The 6,000-nt window shown below is 52.5% G+C and overlaps 1 protein-coding gene across 2 annotated transcripts in view; it reads right to left on the reverse strand.

Moving 5' to 3' along the window:
• PLEKHM1 (pleckstrin homology and RUN domain containing M1) overlaps positions 1-5,741 on the reverse strand; it is a 51,156-nt gene extending 45,415 nt beyond the window's left edge. Inside the window, exons 1-2 of one of the 2 annotated variants that reach the window (XM_068530864.1) lie at positions 5,628-5,741; positions 2,759-2,920 (exon numbers count right to left, since the gene is read on the reverse strand). The gene's annotated coding sequence lies outside the window, so the exon portion shown is untranslated. The remainder of the gene's footprint in view (positions 1-2,758; positions 2,921-5,627) is intronic. The other variant, XM_068530863.1, reaches the window with a different exon arrangement.
• Between the last annotated feature and the right edge of the window lie 259 nt (positions 5,742-6,000).

The following is a 6,000-nucleotide window of genomic DNA, read 5'->3' on the forward strand; positions in this document are numbered from 1 at the left end:
CAAGAACCCATGGCCCAAAGAAGTTAGTAAAACCAAGACCTGTTAAATGGGTTTTGTGCCCTTTACATGTATTATCCCATTCATTCCTGATAACCATCCTAGGAGTGTCTTATCATCTCAGTCTGACAGATAAGAAGTAGAAGCTGACCCAGGTCAAGGAAATTCCCAAGATCCCAGGGCTGGTAAGTGGCCAACTCTACCAGCCGCCGCCAGGACAACAGCAACCCGAGCGCAAGAGAAACCCCCTGACTCCAGAAGGAGCGTGACCACCTCCCTCTGGAAGAGGCAGGTGTGGGCTAGGGCTAAGGTGGCGACGGGCAAGGGGGCAAGGGAGGCCTGGGAGGAGGGCTCTTCAGCCAGGGGCCCAGGTGAGGGGCCACAGTGGAACACTGAGGTCAGTCTGGCAGGAAAGGTTTACAGGAGGACATGAGCGTGACGCTTGGAGATGAGAGAAGCAGAGTGGCCCTAAATGGTAGGAGCTGCTCTGATTCAATCCCTGGCCTCTGGAGTGGGCAGTGGGTAAACAGGACCCAGAGCCAACCTCTCCAAGTAAGGTGTGTGGAGGGCGGCCCCCGCAGAGCCAACTCTGGTCAGGGTGTGAGAGACCCCAGAACACGGGCCCCCGGCCTCAGGCCTTGTCTGACTTACCTCACCCTCACCTCATCCCCCTCCCACCTACCAGGGATTCTTCAGGGCCCTCCTCCACACTCCAGCCACCAGCGCCCCAGATAAGGGGACATGTGCTGCAGACAGTCCCTCTGGACAATGTTCCTTCCAGGCCACCCTTGTGCAGCCCAGGAGGCCAGATCCAGGTTCTCTGGCTCCAAGACCCTGGGTTCCAATCCCCTTCAGCAATTCCAGCAGCCAAAGGCCTCCCCTCCGGCCTGCCCTTCTAGACAGAGCCTCAAGCTGCAAAACTGCCCTTCCCTCAGCCAGCCACAGGCCAGGCCAGGAAGGGCTTAGGCCTCAACAATCTGAATAACAGCCTGGCTCCATTAAGGTCTCATTAACTAATTAACTGAAAATAATATTCATGGGAGGGAGGGAGGCCTGTTAGTAAGTGGGTGCTCCAGCCCAGTAAGGGTCTGCTAAAAACCCAAAGCAGGGCTTCCCTGGTGGCGCAGTGGTTGAGAATCTGCCTGCCAATGCAGGGGACACAGGTTCGAGCCCTGGTCTGGGAAGATCCCACATGCCGCGGAGCAACTGGGCCCGTGTGCCACAACTACTGAACCTGCGCGTCTGGAGCCTGTACTCCGCAACAAGAGAGGCCGCGATAGTGAGAGGCCCGCACACCGCGATGAAGAGTGGCCCCCGCTTGCCACAACTGGAGAAAGCCCTCGCACAGAAACGAAGACCCAACACAGCCATAAATAAATAAAAATAAATAAATTGAAAAAACAAAACAAAACAAAACACAGAGGCCCCCCCATCACTGCTCATGAAACCATTGTTTAAAAAAAAAAAAAAAAAAAACCCAAAGCAAACTGATGCTGAGAGGTCAGAGCAGGGCGAGACACGTAATCGCCCCCTAAAACCAAGAGTCAGAAAAGCCACAAAATGACTGACGACAGTGCAGAGGAGTCCAGAAGGAGAATGGCCACTTGCCAACTCACAAAATAGGACTGAGGCTTTGGGGTTCGGGCCACAATTCAGGGCACACCTTTCTTTGCAAGAAGCCAAAGCACCCCACCTACGTGGGTCTGCTCCATCATGCCTCAGGGGGCAGGAGACACGAGAACTTGCTGATGGAACCATAAGGGGGCTTTGGGTCTCCTCACTGCTGGGTCAGCACTCCGTCGTTCTCCAGACCCCCAGTCCACCTTCCTATGGGACTGGTTTCACTTCCTGTCCTCAGAACAGTCTTCATTGACACCAAAAACCAAAGCAAAGAGAGGCGTGGCTGCAAGGAGACCTAGGCTAAAAAGAGTTAAGGACAGAACGTGGGCAACATTACCAAAGGGCTCTTCAAACATTACTGGTGGAGTTTAGCAGAAAAGGTGACTTCTGTCTGCCTTTTAGGCAACTTCTAACCACAAAAAGTCTACCTCTCCCCCTAAGTATTGATTCATCCTGACATCGCTCTCCTAGCTTCTCTAATCTCATTTAATTCTTAAAACAGTCCTGGGGACTTCCCTGGTGGCACAGTGGTTAAGAATCCGCCTGCCAATGCAGGGGACACGGGTTCGAGCCTTGGTCCGGGAATATCCCACATGCCACGGAGCAACTAAGCCCATGTGCCACAACTACTTAGCCTGCATTCTAGAGCCCGAGAGCCACAACTACTGAGCCCACGTGCCACAACTACTGAAGCCCGTGCGCCTAGAGCCTATGGTCTGCAACAAGAGAAGCCACCACAATGAGAAGCCCGTGCACCACAACAAAGAGTAGCCCCTGCTCTCTGCAACTAAAGAAAGCCCGCGCACAGCAATGAAGACCCAATGCAGCCAAAAATAAATAAATAAATAAATAAATAAATAAATAAAAAACAAAAAACAATCCTGTGAGAGAAGGATGATTATCCCCGTTTTACAGAGAAGACTAAGGCTCAGTAGAAAAGAGCCCCAGGTAAGGGACAAAACTGTCTGGTTTCCTCATTCTAAGTCTTGTGTCAGACTTCACCAGATCAAACTGTCTCAGGTCTCTGGTTCCAAGAGTTTCAGGCAAACTGATTACTTATAGACTAAGTAATAATTAACTTAGTACTCAGAAAGCTCCATTTTTATCAAATAAGGCTAAAATCAACAAGAAACAATCTTACCCATCAGGTCTGTAGTCCCAGCCAGCTGAGGCCAGGTCCTTTCCATGGTACACAGGTTTCACAGCTGTCCTTTCTTAAATGTTCCAACACACAGGAAGGAATTGTTCTGGTTGCTTGTCTTTATTATACTGCCTGGGCTTCTATAAACGTCCAATTTCACTTCTTCCAGAGACCAAGAAAGAAAGAAAAGAAAAGAATGGCTTATATGAGACTTACATTAAAAGAAGAAATGGATGGCTTGGCTTCCCCGCTTCTGAAACACTCCATCCATAGGTAAACAGCAACCTCTTCTCCTTAGAGACTTCTCAGCCATTCCCAACAGCCTCCTCTCTACAGCCTGAATCCAATCCTGTACCAGGCTGTTCAGAACAAACAGCCTGACGTTTAAGCCATCCAGCTGCTGTACCAGTTGATGAGTCATGGTTTTCAGTTGGAAAAGAATGACAAAGTTATCTTCTGATTCAGAAAGGCAGCTGATCTTTCAGACATGTTAGTGCTGAGTAAATTGCACCTCCTCCCACCTGAAAAAAGCTGGATTTCTGGACAAGTGTCCTGGAGGACGGGGGATGGAGAGAGTGTGCTAGGGGAACTGCATCTTTGAAGCAATTGGATACCAGCTGGAGGGCAAGAAACGTCTAGCCTGTGATTCCCAAACCAAAGGCTAGTGAGTGAGCCCAGAAATGTGAATCAGTGAACATGGGGTATCTTTCTTTCCCCCCTCCTTCCTTCCATTCAATAACACCCATCTCCCCCATATTTTTGTCCCATCCTTAGGATTCCAGCAAGGACCAAACTCTGAATGACTAAAAACAGGAACTTTGCTCAACTCATTCACCATTACATTTCTAGTGCCTAGAACAACACAGAGCATGCAGTGGTGCTCAAAAAATACCTGCTGAATGAACAGAAGAATAAAACAAAAATAAGGCTCAGGGGCAGGTTATCTCCATTACACAGACCGAGGAAAGCTGAGGTATACAATTCTCAGCCACGATGGAACTCCTTTCATTAAATCACCCTGCCAGTAGGCTGAGACCACTCTGATATATTGCACCGTAATGGGGGGGGGCGGGGGATACTGAAGGGAGAGCTTCAACTTTCAAAGGAACAAGACTATAAACGGCAAGCAAAGACAACGGGTCCTGTTTGGGGCCGTTTAAAATTACTGCCAAATGGCCAACCCTCTTAAGCCAGGTCACTAGAATTTGGAGAGAATGTGTGCCCCCAAAGCCCAGGAGATGATAAATGCTGAACTTGGGGCCCGGGTGCCTCAGGAATGTCCCTCTGCCTCAGCTACTCAGATATCTCAACTACCCATGTTCATGGGTAACCAAATGGCCAAAACTCACAAGATTCAGCACCTGCAAAAAGAGGAAGTGATTCAACAGCCTCTGTACTCGCCTAAGCCTTAGCCTCCTGGGAACCCTCTCACCTACACTCTTCACAACATGTAACATCATCTCTGGCGTCCATTGTGTTCCCTGTGTTAAGCGTTGGGACAGGTCTGCTGTCAGCTCCAGCCAGGAGGAACACTGGGTGAGGAGGGTCCTTTACAAGTGCCAGGACAACACACATGGACGTGGTTCTGTGACCACAGTCACACAGTGGTACTCCCTGAGTTTCTCCTGGGCCAGAAAACCAGCCAAAAGGAAGTGATGGCTTCCATTGGCCCAGGCTATGAGTGAGCTAGGGGAGTGGCCATTCCCCACCTTCCAGGTATGTGGGCGATACCCACCATTCCAGCAGTAGCACAAGTCATTTAATATGAATGCTAGACCCATAATCCCTGGGAGCAGGTACAGGGGACAAGACACCCGGGAAAAAAAATCCCTGACCCTGACCCGAGGGCGGATCTCTACTTCTCCACACTTATTTACCACCTGAGGCCCTGCATGCACCCAGCTCAGTCTCTAACTGCTGGCTCCCAGCAAGCACCTAAATTTGGCTGTTGAGGGGCAGCCGGTGGGGTTGGCAGGGGACTCTGCACTAAATTCTCAGATTGAATGGGGACGGGGTCAAGGGAAAAATGGGTGTAGAGTTGAGGTGGGGACAGCAGAGGTGAAAGGGCAGGAGATCTCATTTTTAATAAGATTGGCTGAGGGTGGTAGTAACTGGGGCACCAAGAGTTGGGGGCGGTTTAGCAAAGACTTAGGAATGGGGGTGTCCTCTGATGGTTGGAGATGGAAAGGAAGTATATGGTGGGCTAGGAAGTTAGGGGTTGAGTCTGTGAGGACAAGATACATGTTAAGACTTGGGATAGGGCTGAGATCAGAGTTATCAAAAAGAAAAGGGTGTGCTCAACAGGGCATCTATTTTAGTGGTGGGTCTTAAATGAGAGTGGGACAGAGGTGGGGTGTTCAGGATGGGCAGACCTTGGGGAGCTGGCCAGGGGGGTGTGGGAGATTCGGATAAGAAAGCTGATCCCGAAAAGGGCAAACCAGAATGGTGGCTCTCGAGGAGGCCTGCGTGCAGCACTAGCACGGCCAAAGGGGTTGAGAGGTGAAGACGAGATGTGTTAGAGGGAGGCGGAGGGACGTGGCCAAGGTCGGGGTTGGAAGTGGGCTACAGGGAGGTCAAGGGTGCGGCTGCATTTACGCAAGACCGGCGGTGAGAGGGTGGGGGTAAGGGCTGGGATCAGGTCACGAGTGGCAAATAGAGGGGAGAGGCCAGCAGCGGCAGTGCGGGCCGAAGGCTAGTTGGAGTGGGGCGCGGGGCTTGGGCTGGGAAGGGTGAGGACTCTGAAGCAGGACAGTCTCAAGGTAACCAGGGGTTTGGGATCACGGAGAGGGCTGCTGTTCCCTGTTCGCCTGTTCCCGTCCCGGCCTCGCCGCCCCTCTGCTGCCCGCCTCGCCCCCGACCCCTAACTCACCAAACGGAGTGGGGAGGGGGTCGGGGGCACTCCCGGCCGCTGCAGCCCCTAAGCCTCCGACCGGACGCTGCGGCCTCCGGACTGACAACAGGAAGCAGTTGCCGCGGCGCCTGACGCCGTCCATCACGTCGGCTGGGCGTACGACCCCGCCCTGGCCCGCGGAGCCAATCGAGGGGCGCGGAGGAACCGCGGGGCGGGGCCAGCGCTCGGACGCTCCAGGGTTCCCAGCCCGGGAGCAGAGACATGATCTGGGAGATTCGTGATCCCTGCATTCCTGTTGGGCCCAGAGAGGCAACGCCACAGACTCCGGGCGGAGTGCGTTCTCACTGCCTGCCTCTCACAGGGTCTGCGTCAGACGAGGTCCTGGCTTCTG

Source organism: Eschrichtius robustus, chromosome 20 (genome assembly GCF_028021215.1).
Source record: "Eschrichtius robustus isolate mEscRob2 chromosome 20, mEscRob2.pri, whole genome shotgun sequence".
In the NCBI taxonomy this organism is placed as follows: domain Eukaryota; kingdom Metazoa; phylum Chordata; class Mammalia; order Artiodactyla; family Eschrichtiidae; genus Eschrichtius; species Eschrichtius robustus.